Source organism: Lactuca sativa, chromosome 5 (genome assembly GCF_002870075.4).
Source record: "Lactuca sativa cultivar Salinas chromosome 5, Lsat_Salinas_v11, whole genome shotgun sequence".
NCBI lineage: Eukaryota > Viridiplantae > Streptophyta > Magnoliopsida > Asterales > Asteraceae > Lactuca > Lactuca sativa.
The window spans coordinates 257711256-257738428 of NC_056627.2; the positions used below are offsets into that span (position 1 = coordinate 257711256).

The 27173-nt window shown below is 39.5% G+C and overlaps 1 long non-coding RNA gene and 1 pseudogene across 1 annotated transcript; one reads left to right on the forward strand and one right to left on the reverse strand.

Moving 5' to 3' along the window:
* LOC111887005 (nucleobase-ascorbate transporter 4-like) overlaps positions 1-27173 on the reverse strand; it is a 39173-nt pseudogene that overhangs the window by 1833 nt on the left and 10167 nt on the right.
* LOC128134137 (uncharacterized) lies at positions 6754-8139 on the forward strand. Its single transcript, XR_008232475.1, has 3 exons — positions 6754-7062; positions 7265-7335; positions 7947-8139. It is a non-coding gene; the product is annotated as an uncharacterized LOC128134137 (long non-coding RNA).

A 27173-nucleotide genomic window follows, 5' to 3' on the forward strand; every position in this document is an offset into this window, starting at 1 on the left:
ACTGAAGTACAAAAGTATTATTACAAACTATTTTAATTCTTTCAACAACATATGATTATACTGGTTACTTATCACCTGCAATTGTTAAACATTGATAGAGTAAGCGGTGACGCTTAGTGAGTTTAATAATAGATACAATATAATGTTACGTCATATATATATATATATATATATATATATATATATATATATATATATATATATATATATATATATATATATATATATATATATATATATTTCAATATGACAGAAGCAAAGAGAATCAAGGAGCAACAAAGGCATATGTGAATCATATGTTAAGTTTTCCATATCAATCAATGACTTGATTCAAAGTTATACAATCAAGGAGACATAATAATTTCCATACTTGATATACATCAATAAAGTTTCGGCCCAAATGGCATAGAAGACATAAGATTTCTAATTAACATCTTGGTAGATTTCAGGCTTATAGCCCTTTCTAACCATTTGCCAATGCCATAGAATAGAAGTCATTCTCTTACGGAGACATGCTCTACATAGCCAGAGGCTACGTACCAGTACCACTGTGAATCTAAGTCCTTTCACTGATCACATAGTCAAATGTATTACTTTTGCTATAAAAATAGCGAATAAAATAACACGGGAAAATAACTCGGAATAATAACACTGAAAAGCACATAGCACATATAAAACATAACATACAATTGTTCCTATATATTGAACTCACCTTGAATTAACCGGGGGTCAAAATAGTAATTTGGGCAGTGCTTCGGCTTTAAATATGACTTTCTATGTTGAAATTTGGGAGCTTAATTGAAAATCGGGCTCTGCGAAGGTAGGGCTCCAAAACCGAAAAGATAAATTTTTTGGGCTTCTTGGGCACTTCGTGGCGTATTTCGGGGGTTATAATCGATATCGGGGCTTCGTGGAATTTTAATATGAAGAAAACATGGAAAAAGGGGTAAAATATGACAATTTTTAAAGATTACCCGGGACGGCTCGCAGCCCTCCTTTTATAGGGCCAAGGTTCGGATGGTGCGCTGGCAGAAGGAACACGCAGCATCAGGAGGCGAAGGCAGAGGGCGCAGCAGCGATGATCGGACGCAGCAGCTGGCTCGGATGCGAGGGTCGGTCGCCAAACGTCGCGCATGCGAGGCGGCCAGGTGCGAGGCTCGGAAGGGTGACACGGGGCGAGGCGCGTCGGAAGCTGTTTGGGCCGCGGCGGAAGGCAACACGCGTCGGATCTGGGTAGAGTGGCTACTGTTCATGCGAGGTGACGTGGCTATGCGAAAATTTCCGATATTATCCACTTATTTCTCGGTTTTTGAGCCAAAATCTTCTAAAATCCATAACTTTCGCATACGGGCTCTATTTTTGACGTTCTTTATATGCACGCGTAGCTAAAATTATGATCTACAACTTTTGTTTAGACTTCGTTGGCTAATTTTGACTTTAATTTTTATATTATTATTTTTAACAGACCGGGACAGGTAATCCGTTAAAAATTCATAACTTCTTCATCCGACATCCGTTTTCGTCAGACTGTTTACCGTTGTACTACTATTGACGAGATCTTCAATTCTCGTTTAGGTTGTGTCGGCTAAAAATCACTCGATCTAAAATTCGAGTTTTTAGCTGTTTACTGCTAAGCTGAAACTTGTAAAAAATCATAACTTCCTCATACGAAGTCAGATTTTGGCGTTCTTTTTATCGAACTTCTCAGTTTAACGAATACTACGACTTTCATTTAGATCACTAAGGCTAAAAATTAGTTTATCAAAAACTCACTTTTTACGTCATTCGGCGCCGTGTCGGTTTTGTCGCGAATCTTCGATTGGTCATACCTTCTTCGTTATAACTCGAATTTCGACGAGGTTTTCGCCTACAAGTTTCTAACGAGATTATTTACAACTTTCAATAATAAAATTTCACTCATTTCAAATTTTATATTTTCGCTAAATTTCATTATTTGACTTTTAATTGAAATCTCATAAGACTTCCAATATTTTATGAGTGATTCTAAACATAGTTTTACTTCATTTCTAGTAAAAACTATCTGTTAGAACTCAACACTCAATTTCATATAGTATTTCACAATTTTATTGATTACAAAACACGATTTCAAAACATGTATGTTAAATATAACACCAAAGGTGGAAAACACCATGTTATTACATTATTATTACACATCCAAATTGTAAACCTCATCACTCACAATTTGGTGATATAACACCAAAAGTGGAAAACACCATGTTATTACATTATTATTACACATCCAAATTGTAAACCTCATCACTCACAATTTGGTGATATAACACCAAAGGTGGAAAACACCATGTTATTACATTATTATTATACTAATTTATAACCCGTGAGAACCACGGTTATAAAATTAATTAAACTTTCATATTAAAAAATCAAAATTATTAATTAATTATTTTAAATAAATCATTACTTAAGAGATATTTTTTTAGTTATATAAAATTATAACCGTTGATTTAAATAAATACGTGAAGTTATATCATCTTATAATATGTATTAATTTTATTTTATTTTTTAATCTAATGTTATTAATTTAATATAATTAGAGTGAGAAAATTTAAAATTTGAAATTTAAAATAAAGAATCAATTATTAATTTAATGTAATTAGAGTGGGAAATTTTAAAATTTTAAATTTAAAATGGATAATTAATAGGTTGACAAGTGGCATGATAAGTGATACTTGTATGACACTTGTCAATAGAAGATTAAACATACTTTTTTATTAGAATAGGGAGATGTTATCACATCGAAATTGTACACGTCAATAGAAGATTAAACATACTCTTTTATTAGAATAGGGAGATGTTATCACATCGAAATTGTACACGTCATCACCTTAATCACAATTTGGTGTTATAACACCAAATAACATGGGATAACACATTCTATTTTCTATTTTTTTTATTTTTTTTGAATGTTTTTAATTTCTATTATTCTAATTTGTTTTATTTTTTTCATTTACTTCATATATTTCTAATTCGTTTTATTTTTTTATTTATATCATCTATCTATAAAAAAACATGTAAATTAATAAAACATAATTTCATTAAATAGTAAATTAAAAATACCATACAAACAAAAAAGAAACACACGATAGTCCTAATAATTTAAAAAAAAACACCGACAAACTATTCTTCGCCCAAGTATTTGCTCTCGATCTTTGCCTTCATCCTCCGTATCACTTCATCTCGTCTCGGTGGTAAATTTGTTTCGTTTGTCGTAAGAATTGTCAAATCCTTCGATATACGATCTTCTTCGGCTTCTTTACCAAGGAAATCCAAATGCTCTCTTTGCAATTCATATATTTTATTTGCGATTTCCGTATAGGCGTTGATTTTTTTTTATTTCGTCGTGCTCTCGAAGCCGACTTTCATTCTCTTGCGCATGTCGTTGCGCGCGCTTGGCTTTGTCACGCCCCATCGATCGTCGTGGCGAAGAGATTTCTTCGATGTCATCAAACTCGTCTGGGATCTCATCGGTGTCCGCGTTGAGGTCGATGTTCGTGTGTTCGTCGGAAACGTCAACCGAACCTGAACCACGAGACCTCTTTGATTGTTGTTCCGATGATGTTGGCGTTTTTATCCATTTTGGATCTTTCCTCACTATGTCCCATACTTTTCATACTCAAATACGTGCCCCATTTGCACGTGATATTCCTCCCTCGCGGCTCTAAACACATCGATATCATTGGCACCACTTTGACGTTGCGAAGAAAGTTTGTTGTATATGGAATTGAATTTGGTGCACTTCCGGCTAATTTGAGTCCATTTGCCACTAAGTATATCATTATTGCGATACGTGTCACCCTTGTTTAAAATTGTGCGGAATTTGACGATTACGGCATCCCAAAAAGCAACTCTCTTCATATTGTTCTCCATAGTTGGTTGTTTTGAAGTACCGCACCAAGTTGTTGCCAATGCATGCTCTTCCTCCGGTGTCCACCATGTTGGAGGTGCTTCCATTTCGTCCGTCCCGACAACGACCTCTTTCCCTTTCTTTTTTGGTCTCCCTTTTTTTCTCGATGCTTTCTGACTACCCCCGGCTTGCGTCTCGACAACGGGTTCTTGCGTGGGTGTGGGTTGTGTGATTGTTTGGCGCATGGGACCGAATGTGTTAAAAAGGTTTTGTTAAATGTTTGCATTTTGTTGCATAAATGGTGAGGTAGAGAATTGTAGTGGGGGTGAAGCGGGATTGAAAAAATTGTCGGAATATGAAATTTGTCGTGAGTTTTGGGAGTTTAGAAGGTTAATGTATCCCTCATATCCCGCAAAACCTAATGGAGTGGATGTGTTTGTCTTCGGAGGAGGGGTCTTCGGGTTTTGATCCATAGTGGTTTTTTTGTTTTGAATGAAATAGAGATAGATATAGAGAAATAGATAGAAATATAGAGAAATAGAGATAGATATAGATATAGAGAAATATAAGTATAATAAAATGAGGTATATGTATTGATATAGTTTAATTTTTTAAGTAGTAATTTTTTTTTACAAATCACCGTATTAAACGGTAATATTACCGTTTTTCAACGGAACAAAATTTGCAACGGTCAAAAAAATGGTGTTACCATTCGTTACCATGGTCACGGCTAATGGTGTAACGCCCCATAACGGCTACATGGGGCGATGTTCCGCATTATGGCGCCGTTATGGCGCGTGGCACGTCAGATAACGTAATGTTCGCTGTAGCACCTGGTTCCCGGTTCGTACTTCTTGTAATTTAAATTCTTAATTCGTGCATTTTTGCCTTGGACTCGGCCAGTTGAAGGACCAACTCGCCGAGTAAAAGCGGGATGGGATACGGGGTCCGAGCCGTGGACTGGCGAGTCGGTCTCCCGACTCGGCGAGTAGGCCCTGTTTGGGCAAAAACCCTAACCCGAGCATTGTCACCCTATTTAAGCACATTAACTCGGCCCCTTGTCCTTAATACTTCCAGAGAGCTGTAGTGAGAGTCCCTAGTCCCCCTCATTGTGCTTGTAAGTGAGTTCTTGCTTGGTGAAGGGAATTGGAGCTTAGAAGAAGAAAAGAAGAGTTTGAAGAGTGCAAGAGAGGGAGTAGATCAGAAATCTACTTTGGGAGAAGTTTGCATTCAGGTAGTAAAGTCTCTACCTTGATCTTTAGTTCATTAGATCCCATTTTGTCCCAATTTGGTGGTTTTCAAGCCCTAAAACACCAAACCCTATGTGTTTGTGCTTAATAATCCGAAAGGACTTCAGATCTAGACTTTATGGATGTGTTATAAACATAAAGTTGTTGTGGTTGAAGTGATTGAGGACCCCATGGAGTGCATGACCTCTTTAAGAGCTTGGAATTGCATTTTTGAGCTTACAAGGCCATGCATGCACGTAAAGTTTGCAACTTTACGTGTTAGGCATGCCCTAGGAACATAGATTTGTGGTTTTGAAGAGTTGCATGTCTCAGATTTGGCTCATATGGGAAATGGGTCAAGGGACTCGGCGAGTCCCAAAGTGGAACTCGGCGTGTTCCATGAAGATGGCCTTAGAATCGGCGAGTTGGATGAACAACTCGGCGAGTCCTATGAAGATTGCATGGTACTCGACGAGTTGTTCTTCAAACTCGGCGAGTTGCATGAACTGTTATTGAGTACAAAGGGTTTAAGTGTCAAAAGTCCAACCCTTCGTGTTTGCACGTAGGATTAGCAATCTAACGTGTTCCGTTAGTCCCAGAAACCCCAGATCCGCATAAAGGATGTTCGGATAAGGATCTGGATGTGAGTGGGGAGTCCGCTCGCATGGACTCGGCGAGTTGTTCATGGACTCGGCGTGTTGTTCATGGACTCGGCGAGTTGTTCATGGACTCGGCGAGTCGGATCATGTAACGCCCGGGTTTCAGGGCTAAGCATTTTTGTCAATGTAATAGTCTAGGTCAACTCTTGTAACTCTTTTTGAAGTAATAAAGATGAAATATTTGAGTATTATGTGAATTATATGTGTTTATTATTTAATTATAAATATATAATTAATAAAGAATAAAAATGAGCGTCAAAATTAAAGTGTGAGATAATCCCGATATCTCTACATAAAGTTGTAGAATATCTCTCAAGGTTTCCGTGCATATAAGGAACGCCGAAATCTGAGTTACAACGAAGAAGTTATGACCCGTCGAAGTTTCACGACAGAACCGACACGATACCGGGAAGCGTGAATAGTGAATTTATGATAGAGTGAGATTTAGCCTTAGTGATCTAAACGAAAGTCGTAGAATATGTTAAACTAAGAACATCGATAAAAAGAACGCCCAAATCTGACTTCGTATGAGGAAGTTATGATTTTTCTAAAATTTAGCATAGCAGTGCACAACCCGAAATCTGAATTTTAGATCGGTCGATTTTTAGCCGACGGGATCTAAATGAAAGTTGTAGTACTCGTAAATACCAACGCGTGGATATAAAGAACGTTGATAATAGAGCTCGTATGCGAAAGATATGGACGAAGCTTAGTCCCTACTTTTCGAGCGCGGCGAATTCGATACAGTTTTGTAAATCCGAGATAGAATGAGAATTAGCCAACGAGGTCTAAATGAGAGTTGAAGATCTCATTAATAGGAACTCAACGGTAAAAAGACAGACAAAAACGGAACTCGTATGCGAAAGTTATGGACGAAGCTTAGTCTCTACTTTTCGAGCGCGGCGAATTCGATACAGTTTTGTAAATCCGAGATAGAATGAGAATTAGCTAACGAGGTCTAAATGAAAGTTGAAGATCTCATTAATAGGAACTCAACGGTAAAAAGACAGACAAAAACGGAGCTCGTATGCAAAAGTTACGGACGAAGCTTAGAGACTACTTTACTATAAAACTCCTATAAATACAAGGGTGAACTCCTCATATTTTCTTCACACCATAAGCCTCTCTTTCTCTCTCTAACTTCTCTCTAGCCTCCCTAAACCCCTCCCAAGTCTAGGGAACCTCCCTATCACGAGAAGAAAGCCCCGGAGCGCCCGACGGCTCCGAGAAGAAAAGCTTTCGGCTCGGAAACGCTGCTCCAGCGAAGTCCGGTTTTTAATAAAAACCCATTGTAAGTGAGTTACGCCTATACTATATTTAATATAGCTTTTATTTAATTATAGTAACATTATTAGGACATTAAAATAATTATTTGGGCTATTATTATGAGTTATATTGAGTGTTATTTAACGCTTATATAATAGTAATAATAGCTAGACTATTAATTAGTCGCGATTAACGTTAAAACTAAACTCTAGTGGTATTAATACAAGGTTTGGTCAAGGAAAAATTGTTTTAAGAAGTAACGAAGAGCTGTCCGAGTGCCGAGTCACCACCTTACCAGGTGAGTGCATAGTTACTTTCAGCTTACACATAGATATGAAGTATTTTATATAAATTACGTGCTATGTGTGCATATTATCTGAATACTTGCTATCTATGTTGGATGAACATTGTTATACATGTTTTCAATGATTTAAACTGTATATGTATTTTATATCTACGAAAATGTTGGGGTAAAACATGGGTAGATGTAATAGCTGATGTGTGATAAAATGATGAGAGGCCTCGATGTTGATGTTGTTGTTTCTGTCATCTAGCGGAGTATGGATGACGACCACGGACTCTTCTAGACAGTCCAGTGGAACACTAGCAGGCTCGCAACCTGTAGGTGTTTGTGAACGATGTGTTCACCGGTGTACTCCATCCCCCACATGGTTGCCTTTAGGACATTTATTGCTGAGGAATCCCCTTAGCAGTAGTGTCCGTCCCGATGATGATCCTTAGGCTAGGTCCCTTATGATAGGTGTTTAGGGACGTAAAGTGAGGATAACGGGAATGGGTAATCGGGTTATTGTTGATCGATGAAATTAATAAACTTATTTATTGTGGGTTGAAAACCCTATGTGCTCACCAGGCTCCCAAGCCTGACCCACTCAGTTTCTTGTATTACAGGTAGTGGCGCATGAGCATAGGTGTGATGTTTTGGACGAGGGATTACGGATATAGGCCTGTAGATATGAAATAATGTAGTAAGGCTTATATTGTACTGTTTATGCTTTTGATCTGTACGAACATGACATCCCGAGTCTTTTAATGAAATACATTTCTATGGAAATGCTTTTGATAAATCTTTATCATATTTTTGTTTTGGGACAAATTCCGCAACACTTTCATTTAAAATGTAACTCTGATTTTTATAAAGCATAAACAAAATCGGTCTTTTCTGGCCGTGATTTTGGGGATGTCACAGTTGGTATCAGAGCATTAGTTTAAGCGAACTAGGAATTTGTAGGATTTCTAGACTTAAACTTAAAATGCTAAGCGATGATTGTGAGGTGTGAGCACTAGCTTATTTTAGGAATTGTGCCTAAAATGCTTTTATGTGCTAAATGCTTTGTGCATGATATGCTGTTATTTCTTCGGATCTATGGTCTGTTGCCGACCGGATCTGGAAACCTTATGTGTTTAGGATTCTAAACGTACGACTACGATATTAGAACTAGCATGTAAATGTTTCGAGGAGGATTTAAACGTTTATCGTAAGTAAAGATTTCCCTAACTTAATATTCTCGTCTCAAACTTCAGCTTGGTGCCTATCGAACTCTCAAAGATAGAGAGGTTTGCTAATGGATTGTCAGCAGACTTTGGCCCAATGGTCAAAATGGCAACTACTTTGAAGACAACCGTTAGAGCAGCCAAGAATGTAGCGACCTAGTTGAGGGAGAAGGTCTGTAGAGATATGAGGTAGGAGAGAAAAGGATGTTAGATGGATATTCAAGGTCCAGCAAGAGGAGTAAATTCTCGAAGTCTGGTTCGAGAGGAGGAGGAGTCGAAGCAAAATGGTGCGACAAATGCAAGAAGAAGCACCAAGGAAAGTGTGACGGAGGGGTCACTTGTTACAAATGCGGAAAGCATGGGCACTATGCTAATGAATGCACCCTCAACCAGAAGGCCTGTTATGGGTGTAATGAAGAAGGGCACATTTTGAAGGACTGTCCGAAGAAGAAGGAGACAGGAAGACCCAACATACCACCGAAGCCGAAGGCAAGAGCCTTCCAGATGACGCTCGAGGCTGCAAAGGAGGCAGCAGACGTCGCTTCAGGTACCTTTCTTGTAAATGGTTTGCCTGCAAATATACTATTTGATTCCGGAGCCAACTACTCCTTTGTGTCGCATAAATTTGGTGGGAAATTAGCATTGCCTGTAGAAAAACTAGATAATGCCCTGATTGTAGAAGTTGCCAGTGGCAAATTCGTACCTGTTAGTAATCGTATTAGGAACATCGTCATTGACCTAAACGGAAACGAATTCCACGAAGAGCTATTACCCATAGAGTTAAACGGTTTCGACATCGTTTTGGGTATGGATTGGCTTAGCGCTAACGATGCTGAGATTCAATGCCGAAAGAAGATAGTAAAGGTGAACCCACCCGGAAAGGAATCATTTATGGTGTACGGGGACAAACACAGAGTGAATTCTGGAATCATCTCCTTGATGAAAGCCAAGAAATGTTTGTCCAAGGGATGCGCATCGTACTTGGCATTCGTAATCGATGCTAAGAAAGAAAAGAAAGAGGTGCAGAATATACCGGTTGTGTGTGATTATCCGGAAGTCTTTCCCGAAGACCTTCCCGGATTACCACCTGATAGACAAGTGGAGTTTCGTATAGACTTGTTACCAGGAACAACACCGATAGCAAAGGCACCTTACCGATTAGCACCGACGGAGATGAAGGATCTCATGACGCAACTTCAGGAGCTGTTGGACAACGGTTTTATTCGACCTAGTTCATCACCCTGGGGAGCTCCGGTGTTATTCGTAAAAAGGAAGGACGGAAGCATGAGGATGTGCATAGACTACCGAGAGCTGAATAAGGCAACGGTGAAGAACAAGTATCCATTGCCGAGGATTGATGACCTATTTGATCAGCTACGAGGTTTGAGCTACTTCTCAAAGATCGATCTTAGGTCAGGATATCATCAGCTGAAGGTGAGAGAGCAGGATATTGAAAAGACTGCATTCAGAACAAGATATGGACACTACGAGTTCTTGGTTATGTCATTCGGGCTAACCAATGCTCCCGCAGCATTCATGGATTTGATGAATAGGGTTTGTAAACCATTCCTCGATAAATCCGTGATAGTGTTCATCGACGACATTCTCATCTACTCAAAAAGCCAAGAGGAGCATGGAAAGCATCTACGGGAAGTATTAGAAGTGTTGAAGAAGGAGAAGCTTTTTGCAAAGTTCTCCAAATGCGACTTTTGGATACGGGAAGTCCAATTCTTGGGTCATGTTGTTAACCAGGAGGGAATAATGGTTGACCCCGCAAAGATCGAGGCTGTGATGAAGTGGGAACGTCCGAAAAGTCCCACGGAAATTCAAAGCTTCCTAGGATTAGCCGGATATTATCGACGATTTATCCAAGGCTTTTCTTCGATAGCTGCTCCATTAACAGCTTTGACTCATAAAGGAGCTACATATACCTGGAGTGAGAAACACGATGAGGCATTCGAGAAACTAAAGAAGAAGTTATGTGAAGCACCGATACTTTCTCTACCCGATGGAGTCGAAGATTTCGCGGTTTATAGTGATGCTTCTGGAGTCGGGTTGGGTTGTGTTCTGACCCAAAGAGAAAAGGTGATAGCATACGCATCTCGACAATTGAAAGAGCACGAAAAGAACTACCCCACTCATGATCTGGAGTTGGCAGCGGTAGTATTTGCCTTAAAGATATGGAGGCATTACCTCTACGGCACGAAGTGCAAGCTCTTCACTGATCATAAGAGTCTCCAGTACCTCTTTAATCAGAAGGAGTTGAACATGAGGCAACGACGCTGGCTAGAACTTCTCAAGGACTACGACTGTGAGATACTTTACCACCCAGGTAAAGCAAATATTGTTGCTGATGCTCTCAGTCGGAAAGTCAATCTTGAAAGGAAAAGGCCAAGAGCGTTAAGAATTGAAGTCGTCTCGACGATTGTGGAAAGCATCAGGAAAGCTCAAGAAGAAGCTTTAGAGAAAAATGACCGAAAGGAAGAACGTTTGGGAAGAACGTTAGTGTTCGGTACAAACAGTCGTGGACTGAAGGCATTCCAAGATTGAATTTGGGTACCTAAGACGGGAGGAATAAGAGATCTTCTAATGGAAGAAGCACACAAGACCATGTACTCGATTCATCCCGGTAGCACTAAAATGTATAGGGACCTAAAACCCTACTACTGGTGGCCGACGATGAAGCTCGATGGTGCGAAGTATGTGGCCGAGTGCGTAACATGTGCGAGGGTTAAGGCACAACATCAGAAACCGTATGGGAGTTTAGAACCCTTACCTGTACCCATGGGTAAATGGGAAGACATCACCATGGATTTTGTGACTAAACTGCCCAGGACGAAGAACGGTCACGACATGATTTGGGTAGTCGTGGATCGTTTCACCAAGAGTGCACACTTCATAGCAGCCAACGAGAAGTGGTCTATGGATAAGCTCGCAAATGCTTACGTGAAGGAAATTGTAAGACTTCACGGTGTCCCTCTTACGATTGTATCAGATCGTGATAGTCGTTTCACGTCAAGGTTTTGGAGGAGTCTACAAGAGGAGTTAGGTACAAAGTTGTGTTTGAGTACTGCTTACCATCCGCAAACTGATGGTCAGAGCGAAAGAACGATTCAGACGCTGGAAGATATGTTGAGAGCATGTACCCTCGAATTCCAAGGGAATTGGGACGAGCACTTACCTCTGGTAGAATTTTCCTACAACAATAGTTTTCACTCGAGCATCAAGATGGCTCCTTATCAAGCCTTGTATGGGCAGAAGTGTCGTACGCCGTCTTGTTGGCTTGAAGCCGGAGAGAAGCAGTTTATGGGCCCCGAGATAGTCCATGAGACTGCTGAGAAGTTGAAGGTGATTAGGGAAAGGATGTTAGCAGCCCAGGATCGTCAGAAGAGCTATGCTGACAAGAAAAGACGACCGATAACTTTCGAAGTTGGGGATTCCGTTTTGCTTAAAGTCTCACCGTGGAAGGGACTTATACGATTTGGGAAACGGGGAAAGTTGAGTCCAAGGTTTATTGGACCGTTCAAAGTTCTTCAGAAGATAGGGAACCAAGCTTACAAGCTGGAATTGCCCGAAGAACTCAATGGTATTCATAACACCTTCCATGTGTGTTATTTGAGGAAATTCACGGGAGATGTTCCCGACATAATTCCAATCTCAGAGTTAAGGATGGATGAAAATAAAAGGATGATCGAAGAGCCTGAGGCAATTGTTGACCGTAAGACTAAGAAGTTACGACGCAAGATGGTCGACTTGGTGCTAGTCCGATGGAAACATTCGAATGGGCCGAATCTCACTTGGGAAACAGAGGATGACATGATGAGTCGCTATCCACATCTGTTTGCTGATGCATGATTCCGGGACGGAATCATCCTAAGGGGGAGAGAATTGTAACGCCCGGGTTTCAGGGCTAAGCATTTTTGTCAATGTAATAGTCTAGGTCAACTCTTGTAACTCTTTTTGAAGTAATAAAGATGAAATATTTGAGTATTATGTGAATTATATGTGTTTATTATTTAATTATAAATGTATAATTAATAAAGAATAAAAATGAGCGTCAAAATTAAAGTGTGAGATAATCCCGATATCTCTACATAAAGTTGTAGAATATCTCTCAAGGTTTCCGTGCATATAAGGAACGCCGAAATCCGAGTTATAACGAAGAAGTTATGACCCGTCGAAGTTTCACGACAGAACCGGCACGATACCGGGAAGCGTGAATAGTGAATTTATGATAGAGTGAGATTTAGCCTTAGTGATCTAAACGAAAGTCGTAGAATATGTTAAACTAAGAACATCGATAAAAAGAACGCCCAAATCTGACTTCGTATGAGGAAGTTATGATTTTTCTAAGATTTAGCATAGCAGTGCACAACCCGAAATCTGAATTTTAGATCGGTCGATTTTTAGCCGACGGGATCTAAATGAAAGTTGTAGTACTCGTAAATACCAACGCGTGGATATAAAGAACGTTGATAATAGAGCTCGTATGCGAAAGATATGGACGAAGCTTAGTCCCTACTTTTCGAGCGCGGCGAATTCGATACAGTTTTGTAAATCCGAGATAGAATGAGAATTAGCCAACGAGGTCTAAATGAGAGTTGAAGATCTCATTAATAGGAACTCAACGGTAAAAAGACAGACAAAAACGGAACTCGTATGCGAAAGTTATGGACGAAGCTTAGTCTCTACTTTTCGAGCGCGGCGAATTCGATACAGTTTTGTAAATCCGAGATAGAATGAGAATTAGCTAACGAGGTCTAAATGAAAGTTGAAGATCTCATTAATAGGAACTCAACGGTAAAAATACAGACAAAAACGGAGCTCGTATGCAAAAGTTACGGACGAAGCTTAGAGACTACTTTACTATAAAACTCCTATAAATACAAGGGTGAACTCCTCATATTTTCTTCACACCATAAGCCTCTCTTTCTGTCTCTAACTTCTCTCTAGCCTCCCTAAACCCCTCCCAAGTCTAGGGAACCTCCCTATCACGAGAAGAAAGCCCCGGAGCGTCCGACGGCTCCGAGAAGAAAAGCTTTCGGCTCGGAAACGCTGCTCCAGCGAAGTCCGGTTTTTAATAAAAACCCATTGTAAGTGAGTTACGCCTATACTATATTTAATATAGCTTTTATTTAATTATAGTAACATTATTAGGACATTAAAATAATTATTTGGGCTATTATTATGAGTTATATTGAGTGTTATTTAACGCTTATATAATAGTAATAATAGCTAGACTATTAATTAGTCGCGATTAACGTTAAAACTAAACTCTAGTGGTATTAATACAAGGTTTGGTCAAGGAAAAATTGTTTTAAGAAGTAACGAAGAGCTGTCCGAGTGCCGAGTCACCACCTTACCAGGTGAGTGCATAGTTACTTTCAGCTTACACATAGATATGAAGTATTTTATATAAATTACGTGCTATGTGTGCATATTATCTGAATACTTGCTATCTATGCTGGATGAACATTGTTATACATGTTTTCAATGATTTAAACTGTATATGTATTTTATATCTACGAAAATGTTGGGGTAAAACATGGGTAGATGTAATAGCTGATGTGTGATAAAATGATGAGAGGCCTCGATGTTGATGTTGTTGTTTCTGTCATCTAGCGGAGTATGGATGACGACCACGGACTCTTCTAGACAGTCCAGTGGAACACTAGCAGGCTCGCAACCTGTAGGTGTTTGTGAACGATGTGTTTACCGGTGTACTCCATCCCCCACATGGTTGCCTTTAGGACATTTATTGTTGAGGAATCCCCTTAGCAGTAGTGTCCGTCCCGATGATGATCCTTAGGCTAGGTCCCTTATGATAGGTGTTTAGGGACGTAAAGTGAGGATAACGGGAACGGGTAATCGGGTTATTGTTGATCGATGAAATTAATAAACTTATTTATTGTGGGTTGAAAAACCTATGTGCTCACCAGGCTCCCAAGCCTGACCCACTCAGTTTCTTGTATTACAGGTAGTGGCGCATGAGCATAGGTGTGATGTTTTGGACGAGGGATTACGGATATAGGCCTGTAGATATGAAATAATGTAGTAAGGCTTATATTGTACTGTTTATGCTTTTGATCTATACGAACATGACATCCCGAGTCTTTTAATGAAATACATTTCTATGGAAATGCTTTTGATAAATCTTTATCATATTTTTGTTTTGGGACAAATTCCGCAACACTTTCATTTAAAATGTAACTCTGATTTTTATAAAGCATAAACAAAATCGGTCTTTTCTGGCCGTGATTTTGGGGATGTCACAGATCACGAGCCGGTCCTATTGTCCCGAGTAGTGAGTTAAGGACGATTCAGTGAGTGGGAAGAAGGGACTTGTAGAGTGGAACCGGGTTAGTGGAGAAGGACTCGGCGAGTCGGTGCCACGACTCGACGAGTCCAGTCACTGGAAGTTGACCTTGACTAAGAAGTTGACTTTGGTCGAAGGGAGGGTCAGTCATCTGACCTAAGGGTGTGAATGAGAGGCTAACCTATGTTTATGATTTATAGCCGGAGGATTTCTGATTCAGCAGTCAGGCGCTTAGCAAGCAGACTTCAGCAGTTACTTTCGAGGTGAGTTACCTTCTAATAGCGGTGTGTCTACGGCCACAATGCCGGCCCACCAGTAGGAGTTGTATGTTAGATGATTGTCTTTGTGATATCATCTAGGTTTGCTGCTACCTGATATGTTTATATGCTAGCATGATACGTTATATGTGATAGCGGTAGTATGAGGGGAATAGTCCCCAAGTTCGGTCGTTAGGACCAAAGGGTAGATCGGACACCCCAGATATGTCTGATGATATGTTAGGTTATGATATTTGTGATAGTAGCAGTAGGGGGTGAAATAGTCCCCGAGGATCGGTTGTTAGGACCGATGGGTAGTCAGCACCCCAGAACGGCTTGACACGGGCAGGTCGGCACCCCAGAATGGCCGTACCGGGTAGGTCGGGCACCCCAGAATTGCCCGGCAAAATGTATGATATGTAATTGTATGTTATGTGGTATGTTGGGGGAACTCACTAAGCTTCGTGCTTACAGTTTTCAGTTTTGGTTTCAGGTACCTCTTCTTCGAAGGGGAAGGAGCTGCCGCGGTAGCGGCCCATCACACACACACCTTGTATTTCGCCTTATGAGATCCTCCTGGGAATTTGTACTCTGACCTTATTATGTTTTTATGAAATGTTTTTCAAGACATGCGATAACTTTTATGAAATGATAAGATCAGTGAACGTTTTATTTTTTTGGTTTGCTAAGAATATGTTTTAAAAATGAAATTTTTGGCTCGTATTTTTTGGATGTTACATTCGCGTTGCCCACACCCGTCCGTCTTAAATTGATTTTAGTTACTAGGTTATAACCCGTGGAATCCCGGTTAAAAAATTAAATTAATTTTGGTACTTGAAAAACATAATTATTACTATGTTAATAAATAAGTAATTCCTTTAAGATATATGGGACATTATGCATGTGCTTTTTCATTCATAAGATTTTTATTTATAATTTTGAAGGTTAGCGTCCACAATATTAACATATAAGAGGTTTATATAATAGGTATTCATAAATACCACTTATACGGTGGTGTGAAAATTTTATAGTTAAATTTTAAGTCTCTAAAATCATTCTTAGACATTAAAATAATATATGAAAAAGAAAAAAATAAAGGCTCAATTAATATATGTGATAGAGCTTAAAATTTTGTAAGAGAGATGCATAAAGAATAATATTTAACCAAATAGTAGTGTATATAAACGATCCTTGTAGGAAAATAATTAATCAAATAGAGGTCTTAAATGATCCCTGTAAAAAAGTAATGTTTAAATACAAATAAAAAATTAAAGTATGATGCAATATTTGACATAAAATAAAAGTACATTGCTATTTTGTTGAAATTAACTTTTGATGGAGGTAATGTCAGAACAAAGATTATATCGAGTTTTGAAATTAACTATTTTCTAAATATTAACTTTTGTTTCTAATATAGCATCTACCTTTAAGTTTTTGAAAAATTAGTTTCATGAATGGGAAATTATGTAGTTCAGAACTTTATGTAGTAAAAAGTGCAAGATAGATAACATTTAAAGAGAACGCATAAATTTTCAGGTCTTTTTGTATTCTAATCCACACACAATACTATGGTAGGTCTTAATACCATTAAATAAAGCAATATGGGATAAAGTACTCAGCTCTAACAAAATAATCTTCAAAGTATATTGTTGTAATAAGGAAATGAAAATACATTCCCATAATAAGAGGACAATAGAAAATACATTGCTAGTTTATGCATTTTACTGGGGAAAAACAACCCAGGATGCTTTCTCAACATAGGTCTGTCAAATCGGATCGTCGTGTCATGTTTTTGTGTGACACGACACGACACGACAAGGTTTTTTGTAACACGAAAACGACACGACACGATGTCGTGTTTTTTTTTCATTAACACGAAAACGAACCAATTAAAAAACGACAACACGACACGACACGACAAAGATAATATTACATAACTATTATTTTATTTAATTCATATTTAATCATATATAACACGATAAAAACGACAAACAAGAAAAACACGGCAAACACATGCTCAATCGTGTCAATTTCATGTGGATTTATAAACACGAACACGACACGACACGACATCGTGTTTTTATACTTGACACGAACACGAAACGGAAACGAATTCGAATTTTTATTTCGTCCCGATTTCGTTTCGTGTTGTGTATTTTTGTCGTGTCGTGTCATAAATTGACACCCCTATCTCAACATGACACGTGGCAAAATAGGTGATAGTAAGATGTTATAGTGTACAAATCAAACACAATTTTAGAAAAATAAGTTTAAATTCATTTTGAGCAATAGAAACCAAACAAACAGACATATCATTCCGGTATCAATATGAAAAAAAGATTAAGTAAAAGAGAAAAACTTATTTTCACTTTAGTAACCATTTAGGAATAACTAATTACCCCATTACCAAACTCTCAACCAAAAATGTGCTAAAAGAGTGATTAATCAATGATTTAGAAAATGACCACAATGATAGTTCCATTTCCTGTCTCATGTCTCCTGTCTGTGTTAGTCTCACAATTGCTATCATAAAAGAAGATTTACCATGTCCAAAAAGTTTGACCAATTTTTAGCACAAATACATTGTTCAACCATAACTAAAGACTAAAAATACAAGCCTATTACCTGTAATTCCTTAGATAAGATGGAAAAAAAAGCTCCTTTTCCAGCTCCACCCTGTTTTCAAGTCGTCTAGTTTATGTTGCTTTCTCTTACTTTCTTAGTGGTACACTCCATCGCCCCTTTAAACAAAGCCAACTTTATCCATTTATCTCAAATGATAATAACAAAACAGAAGATGCAACTTAGATGCCAAAAAACTTAGTAGAAAAAATCCCATCTAACCAGAGCATGTTAAATAAAATGATGATTATCAACCTTTCGGCAATATTATTTTGATTGTAAGATTCAAAAGAGGAAACTGTGGAGGAAAAACCATGGGATGTAAAAAAAAAAATAATAAAGCTTGTTTATATACAACGGTAAAAAAGGTTTGCTTTCTTCACTTTTAGAAGAAAAAAAATGCTTTTCGCCAAACCAATTAAAACCACTTATCCAATTAACACAAAATCTTTGTTAATTAATCAAAAAAGTAAATTGAATAAAAAACAAAGCTCATGTATAACATATCATTATGCATACCAACTTTGGATGTATCTGCATGTTACATTACTTATAAGAAATCACATTAGCAAAAAAAACCATGCTCAAGATTGTTGAACCTGAATAGTAACTGGAAATTATAAAGCTCACCATTAATAGAAGCAAAAAAAAAATTGAAATCAAAACACAAAGTAAAATTGAAACCCATTCATTAAAAAACAAACAGCATATTCATCAAACATGTATGGCATAAGCATTTTCCCTTCATCGATGTTGTGTAACTAAGTAAAATTTTTCAAAATTCAAACCCGATGCTTATCGGAGAGGATTAGGGTTCATAGTCAGAGTACATATAAGCATGATTCTTGGTGGTTTCGTGAAAGCATAGGGCTTGACTTTGGGAATCTTGCCTCGGATGTCCAAGTATGCAGGTAGGTGCAACCGGAACCCAAAACGACGAATCTTGGCTCGTGCATTTTCTTGGTGGGAAGGTCGGTTACCGGAGGAACAACCTAATCATCGACGGTGGCAAAAGTGGTATACCTGTTGTTGCAGTTGTTGCAGGGAGAATACATGGCGAAGGCGGAAGTATGTTTGCTTTCTTCTGGACTGACTGTCGGCGAGAAAGAAGGATGTAGGAGAGAGCTGTGTATTCCAGAGTTTAATCGACGCATCACATAGGGAATAGCAAACGGTGAGATACATCAATGGAATGCATAATACAAATATAGAAATTAAGAGATGAATTAGGATTTCTGATTTATTGGGATAACAGTTAAGTTGTAAATTAAGATCCTTGATTTTTTGGGGATGAAATCTGTTAAAGGAAGATGAGTGGGAAAACAAATTTTGGGTAAACAGAAACAGGACATGTGGCAAAATGAAGTCTAAAAAACGACAAGTGGCACATAAGAGAGGTTTTTATTAAGTATGGAGATTTATTACCAAATGTATTACAACATTCTGGTAATTAAAAAAATTAAATATAAATATCTAAATATTTAAAAAAAATTAGATTTATAAGAAAATAAGAAAAATAATGAATTATTAAAATTGATTTTTTTATCTTTTAAATTTAAATAAGTAAACAAAATAAACTAATGAACTTTAATTTAAAAATTTTGAAAAAAAATGTAAATCCATTAATGAAATATATATTCATTTATTACTATATTTATTGTAATTATTACATTAAACTATTATGTAGAATTTATTAAAATAGAAAAACTCATAAAATGACATGTGGAAAAGAAATTAATTCAAAATAACTACAAAATGACATTTAGCAAATTGAATGAGAGTGTGACATGTAGCAAAAAAAATATTCATTTATTAGAGTAGATTTATTCCACAAGAGTACTTTTGGTCAAAATCCATGAAAAATGATAGGAACCAACAGAATACCTAGGATTATTTCATATAACATCAACACTAGAGATATTATACTTGTGGTATTGGCTGAAGATGGTTGCATAATGATCCAAATGATCACTAAAAATGAGCCCTATCACTTTCGTTCCTTCTTGATGGATCATCATAATTCTCTTGTACTCACTATCGTCTTTGGTCATATGTTGTACGTGATGACATTCTAAGATCTAAACGGTGGCAGTCTAATGTTTTCCATATGTTTGGTCGATTTCCATTACTGGGAATATACGTCTATCCAGTTTAGCTTTAACTATGAACAATAAATATTGCTTATTTCAGTATAATATATAATAGCTTAAATATATAAAGATTATGAGGTACGGAAGAAGAATAAATCATAACTTTTAATCAATGTGAACCCAAATAAAAAGTCGACTCTCCAGTAGTATCCTATCATTAAGCTTTAAAACGATGCAAAACAAAATTTGAAGCTTTTGGATCATTATAAAATCGAAAATGCAAATCCAAGTTTCCATCGAGATTTTTGATGTAAAAAAAATAACGATAATGACTTTAAGACTGAAAACAGTAAATTAAATGCAAATTTGAAGAAACTTTTGAATACAATTATAAAGTTAATGATATCATAAAAAACAAACCTGGAGATGTAAACATAATGGTGTTTGTATGAAATAAATACTAACATCTAAAGTTATATATATATATATATATATATATATATATATAGAGAGAGAGAGAGAGAGAGAAAGAGAGAGGGAGAGAGAGGGGGGGGGGTAAAAAACAATTATACTATAGATTAAAATTGTGTGTTCTTAGCTACAGTAAACTCCTATATATTTTGTCAATTTCGGCCCTTCTAGTATCCCTGTTTATGTATGTGCATTCAGATATGTCTCCAGGTCATTTTATGTCAATATTCATATTGTTTGTGTATACGTGTTGCTTCTCACCGCTTTTTTCTCCAATAGAATTCAGATCTGTGTAATCCCTCTTTCCCTTCTTCCAAACCGCTTCCATTTCGATATCTTCCCGATTGTTCTAATTTTTAACCTGATTTCTTCTACTTCCTACTGTCCTTTCTCACTCTTCTCTCAACCGATCATCAGGTGCTTAGAAATCACAGAAGGTTCCTATCGATCTCCTCACATCGGTTATCATCTTTACCCTCCTTCTCTACATGCTCCGTTGATGAGTTCGTCGGCGTCTACACACCTTCTCTCAGGAGGAGGCGATGGAAACTGGTGTATAGGCGGATATCTCTACTTCTCTTTGTTGATGATTCTCACGAAATCAGTTCCCTCTTCACGTTCGATGTTCTCCCTTCTAACTTCAAATTGTCGATGCTTCATGACTGATATTCTTCTGCTACTATCGATGGTGTCCAAGACAGGCCTAAGAGGTTGGCAAAAAAAACCCTATTTATGGGTTTGGGTCTTTTTTGGTTCTTCCTTCATTGATTTCCTTCTGTTCCCGCCATTCATTACTGATTTGGGTATGTGTTTGCAACTTACGACTTCACTCTCTCCGATTTGTGCTTGATTTTGGACCAGACGACTACAAATATGTGATTTTTAATTTAGGTTTGTCAGAATCTGTCACACCAGATCATTTGTTTTTTTTTGTCATCAGGCATGATGAAGCCTACAACAACTGATGTCGGCTGCTTTTTGGTTGGCGTGTCTTCGCTTTTTGGGTTTACTTTCATATCTGTTGTTTCTGCAATTGGAGAATGCGAGCACGAAAAAGAACACCGAGTGGTTGGTAGTTAAGTTACGACCGAGGAGGATTTCATCATCACCACTCACCACCTGATGCACTGCATCGCCCTTGATGTTGTAATGAGATTCGAAGGAGAATTTGACTATGCACCCGAACTGGTCGATGAAATGCTTGAACTAGGGTATGTTGATTTTCAACCAAATTAACTATTATATAAAATCTTTAATGCATAAGATTTTCATCTGATTGAATCTATTTTGGTCTAATTACATATGGTGTTAGTGGGAAGTGTGTCTTGGCCTCAGAACTACAACGATTCAAATATCAACAAGCTTGGTAAGCATCTTCCTTACTGAAATATTGCTTAACTCGATTGAGATCCAATTATTTGTTATTCCTTAATTGCTACATGTTCAAATTATTGGATTTTTTGTAGTTGTGTTGGTGTTTGATGTCTCTATTGTTTTTGTGTTTGATACCTGTATTGCAACATCTTACTTTCATTTTATTTCATCTCTAAGCATTGGACAATGGTATACTTGGATCCAATTAGACCAACCACAACCAAAATGTTCAAACCTCTGATTATTATATTATAAAGGTATATGTTTTTTTGTTGATTTTTTTTTTCAGTTTTAACTGTTATAGTATATTTATTTCATAAGAGTTCAAATTAGGCCTCATCACCTATTCTATTACTGCATTATTTATGAATTGGATTTCTTACTACAACCGGTAAAAACAAAAATGGCATTTGTTGCATTTTGCAAGGAATATGATTAGACTTTTTCCCATACCTTAAATCAAAATGCTTGAAATCTGAAAATATGATGTCATTGTGGATGCTTGATGGCTATGATTCAAGCTCTATGGATTTCGAATCAAGTGAAGGCTTCCAACCCTGGGCTGGCAGCTGCCCATGCTTCAAATATTGAAAAAATTGGGTCTGAATCTTGGTTGGATCATTTGTGAGAGGCTTATCAGAAGATGAAGATGGTGATGGTAACATTGCTTCATAGTCTTTACAAATATATCCAAAATTAATGATGATTTTGTTCAGGTTCTTTCTAATGAAACTTATGAGCACATAAGTTTTGCATCTTTACCTGTATGTCGCAACAAACAGTAACAGTTAATGGGTTTTCTAAGGTATACATACATATAACATATATACCTCTTGCATTCACAGACTGCCAGAGGAGTTGATGCAATTTGGGTGATTGTGGACAGGTTGACGAAGAGCGCTCACTTCCTTGCCATCAGTGAGAGTTCTTCAGTAGAGAAATTGGCGGAGGTGTATGTGAGGGAAGTGGTATCTCGGCATGGGGTACCGATCTCGATTGTTTCGGACCGTGATGTGCGCTTCACTTCCAGATTCTGGAAGAAATTTCATGAGGAGTTGGGTACTAGACTGCATTTTAGTACCGCATATCATCCCCAGACAGACAGTCAGAGTGAGCGGACGATAGACGCTTGGGGACATGCTCCGAGCATGTGTGTTGGATTTCGGGGGTAGCTGGGATGCGTACTTACCCTTGGCAGAGTTTTCCTACAACAACAGCCATCATTCGAGCATTGGTATGCCGCCTTTTGAGCTGTTGTATGGGAGGAGGTGTCGGACCCCTATTTGTTGGGGAGAGGTTGGTCAGCGGGTGATGGGCAGTACAGAGATCGTGCTTCAGACGACAGAGCAGATTCAGCAGGTCAGACAGAGGTTGTTGACCGCTTAGAGCCGACAGAAGAGTTATGCAGACAGGCGCCGGTCCGAGCTTGAGTTTCAGGTCGGCGACCTTGTACTCCTGAAGGTCTCTCCTTGGAAAGGAGTGATTCGATTCAGGAAGAGGGGAAAGTTGGGACCCCGATATATTGGTCCTTTCCGAGTGATCGCGAGGGTAGGTCGGGTAGCCTATCGTTTGGATTTGCCAGCAGAGTTGGGGCAGATTCACGACACTTTTCATGTGTCGCAGCTGAGAAAGTGTATAGCCGATGAGTCGGCAGTGGTTCCATTAGAGGATATTTAGGTGGATGCGAGCCTGAATTATGCCGAGAGACCAGTGGCCATCAGAGATCGGAAAATCAAGGTTTTGAGGAACAAGGACGTACACCTGGTGTTGGTTCAGTGGCAGCATCGGAGGGGATCGGAGATGACCTGGGAGCCGGAGCGTGAGATGCGTGAGCAGCATCCGGAGCTATTTGCAGAGCGAGACTTCGAGGGCGAAGTCTAGTTCTAGTGGGGGAGAATTGTAACAGCCCGGATTTCCAGGTATCTTTTACGCTTATATTTTTTGAGTTTTGCGTGGAGACTCGGCGAGTTGGAGCCTAGACTCGCCGAGTATGATCGCGGATTTGGACGCAGGTTCGCGCCCGGACTCGACGAGTCCAAGGAATGGACTCGGCGAGTCCTCGCTGTTTAATGAAACCCTAATTTCCCGGTCCTAAGCCCTATTTAAAGGACCTTATGGCCTTCATTGCGGCTACCTGGATCTTGAGAGCACCAAAGCAGCTGAGGGATTCGTGTGAGTGAGAAAAGAAGCCATTGTTCACCAAATTTGTGTGTTTTTGCAAGAAAGGAAGAGGAAAGTCAAGCTAGAAGAGTTGGGGAGCTTGGATCTTCTTTCATTTCATCAGAGGAGGCTTCTTGAGGTATCATTCAGAGCTTATTTCCGTATTTTTGTTGATATGGTCAAATCTAGGGTTTCTTCATGCCTTATTTGCTTTGTATTGGAAGTGTGAGAGGTCCCTCGGGGATATGGTGCTTAGATCTGGACCTTAGTAGGTCCAGAGAGTCCCTAATGTCATGCTTTATGTCCTCCCTTTTGGGTTGGAGGCTAGGGTTGCCATTTTAGAGGTCATTTCTCCAAAAAGAGCCTTGTAGGTGTTGTATGGTAACCAAGATATGAACTTTACGTAATGAATAAGCTTAGGAGGGCCAGATCTATGAGTGGATGGTGTGGATCTGACCTCAGAAGCTAGTTTGAGTTGATGCATGGCATGGACTCGCCGAGTCTGAAGAACAGACTCGGCGAGTAGCATGAAGATTGTCCTTAACCACTCAGCAAGTGGTCTTGCCGAGTTAAGGGTCGACTCAGTGAGTCAGGGAGAGTTAGAGAGGGTTGATAGTTGGACTGAGTCGAGCTGGGACTCGCCGAGTTGTTCTTCAGACTCGGCGAGTTGAGTCGTGGTGGCCCCGCGATTCATGCCAGGTGGAACCCGTCGAGTTAGGGGAGTACTCGACGTGTCAAAAGAGAATCCTAGAGAGTTGGTGAACACGTATAGACTCGCCGAGTCGCCCCAGTGCACTCGCCGAGTCCGGTCAAAGTTGACCGTTGACCAGAGTTGACTTGATAGGGGTAGTCAACCTTAGTGGTAAAAGTGTTAATTAGAGATGTATGATGTTATAGGAGGATTATAGCTTGGAGGATCGAGCACGAGTGATTACCGGGATTCGCGAGTTATCGAGATATACGAGGTGAGTCTTCTCACTATACTTTACCTTGAGTAGGTAATCAGAGTATGTGTCAGAGTATGTGTATGTTATGTGTATGCTATGTGTTGTACTGCATGATGTCTATGTGATTTATGCTGTGCATGTTTATAGAGTCGGAACTGGAAGGTCCCCAGAGTTAGAACCTAAGGGTTCACAGAGCTTGGGTGCACGGACCCATAGAGTTATAGCCTCGAGTGGCTAATATATGTTTATGTGGTATTTTGGGGAACTCACTAAGCTTTGTGCTTACAGTGTTAGTGTTGTTTGTTTTAGGTACTAGTGATGACCGTGGGAAGGCGCCGACTTGATCTGTACACACGCATGGGATTTTTGATATACATTTGATCTTGGGATTTTGTATGATGTGAATTGGGATTTAAACTTAATGTTTTATGAAAATTAAATGAGAAATGTTTTTATAACTTGTGAAAAATTATTTTGAAATTCACGGTGTTACAAGTTGGTATTAGAGCCTTGGTTTGAGGGATTCGAGTACACCTTCGGGCGTATTTGAACTCAAACTGAAGATTTAAGAAGTATTTTCAAAAAGAGTAAAAGATTTTGAAAAGAAACGCAGAGCAGAGTTGTATGTACGATCAGTCCGCGCCCGAACGGTGATTTCCCAAAATACCCTTATGTTATGTGATATTGATACTGATAAGATGTATTCGCATGTTAGAGTAGGCTAGGTATTCCTATTAGGACTAGAGTGGCCTGATTTGTGATGCCTTAGCCTAGGAAGAGGTGAGCTGCTATGAGATGCTTGAGAGTGAGTAGGTAGCAGCGAGGGGCTTATGAGAGATCTATTAGAGAGTGATCTATGCATGTTAGAGTACTTGGAATTTGGGATTCGAAGAGGAGGACTTGGGGTGTATTCTGATACGGTGCGGACAGTAGTATTGGGCCCGTACAACTGAAAGCACCGGAGCAGTGTACAACCCAAGTAAGAATCTTTGGAATACCAAGGATCAAGGAGGAAAGAGTTGATGAGTGTGAGCATGCTCGAAGGGGTTCAAATTTTTCGTATGTTGTATTTCAGAGGTAGATCATGGTGAGGACACGGTTGATGCCTGAGAGCAGTGGTACCAGTGATGAGGAGATCCGCCGGATCATTCATGAGGAGGTGGCTACGGCCATCAGGGCAGAGATACCGGAGATGTTTGGGTCTATTAAGACCATGCTGATTGAGACCTTTGACGAGCGCTATGCCGCCCTTTTTGAGGCTGCTGTTGCAGCGGCCACCGCAGCGATTGCTGCCGCGAGGCCGCAAGGTGGTGATGCGTTGCTGTTCCGGGAGTTCAGCAACACAAAACCACCAGAGTTTGATGGGACCCAAGATCCGGTGGCAGCTATGAGGTGGATATCTGATATAGAGGGGTGCTTCTTCACTTGTTCATCTCCTGAGCATTTGAAAGTTCGGTTCGCGCTGAACCAGCTTTGCTTGGGAGCGAAGGACTGGTGGAAGTTTGTGACAACGCATTATACGCTTGCTGAGCTTGCGGCAGTGACCTGGGAGAGGTTCACTGTCATGTTCCGAGATGAGTACGTTCCCCAGGTGGAGCGGGAGCGTTTGGCACAGGAGTTTCTGACCCTCAAACAGGGTACTGAGTCAGTTACAACGATCACTAGGATGTTCCATGAGAGGGCGATGTTCTGCCCTGAGCACGTGTCCACTGAGCAGGCACGTATGAGCCGATATTTGAGTATTTTGAGGCGAGACATTCGGGAGTTCGCGGCGAACTCCTCGTACCGGACATTTGCTGAGCTTCAGGCAAATGCCCGGAAGAGGGAGATTGAGCTGGAGACTCAGGCCAGGGAGGAGGCGGAGTTTCAGGGGAGGGATCGGCGACCGGCACAGTCTCAGCCGGCAGCCAAGCAGGCCAAGCCCGCTGATCCCAAACCAGGGAGCCAGAAGGGCCGCACTTGTGGGAAGTGTGGCAAGGGTCACGATGGAGTCTGCAGAGCGGGATCTTGCTACAAATGTGGCAAGGAGGGGCATATGGCCAAGGATTGCCCCAAGGGGTTTGCAGTGTGCTTCCACTGCAATTAGACCGGACACCGGAAGGCAGAGTGTCCGTAGTTGCGAGGGTCATCTCAGGGAGCACCTCAGGGATCTGCCCCTGCCGCCATCAGAGCTACAGAGAGTCGGCCAGTGAAGGCCGAGGCGCCGAGGGCACGAGGGAGAGCCTTTCAGCTGACCGCGGAGGAGGTCCGCGCAGCGCCTGATGTCGTGGCTGGTATGTATTCTTTCATGTATTTATTTTGATGTTATGATATTATGCTTATGTTATGTTATGCGTAGGTACTTTTCTTGTGAATTCTGTACCTGCCTTGGTGTTATTTGACTCGGG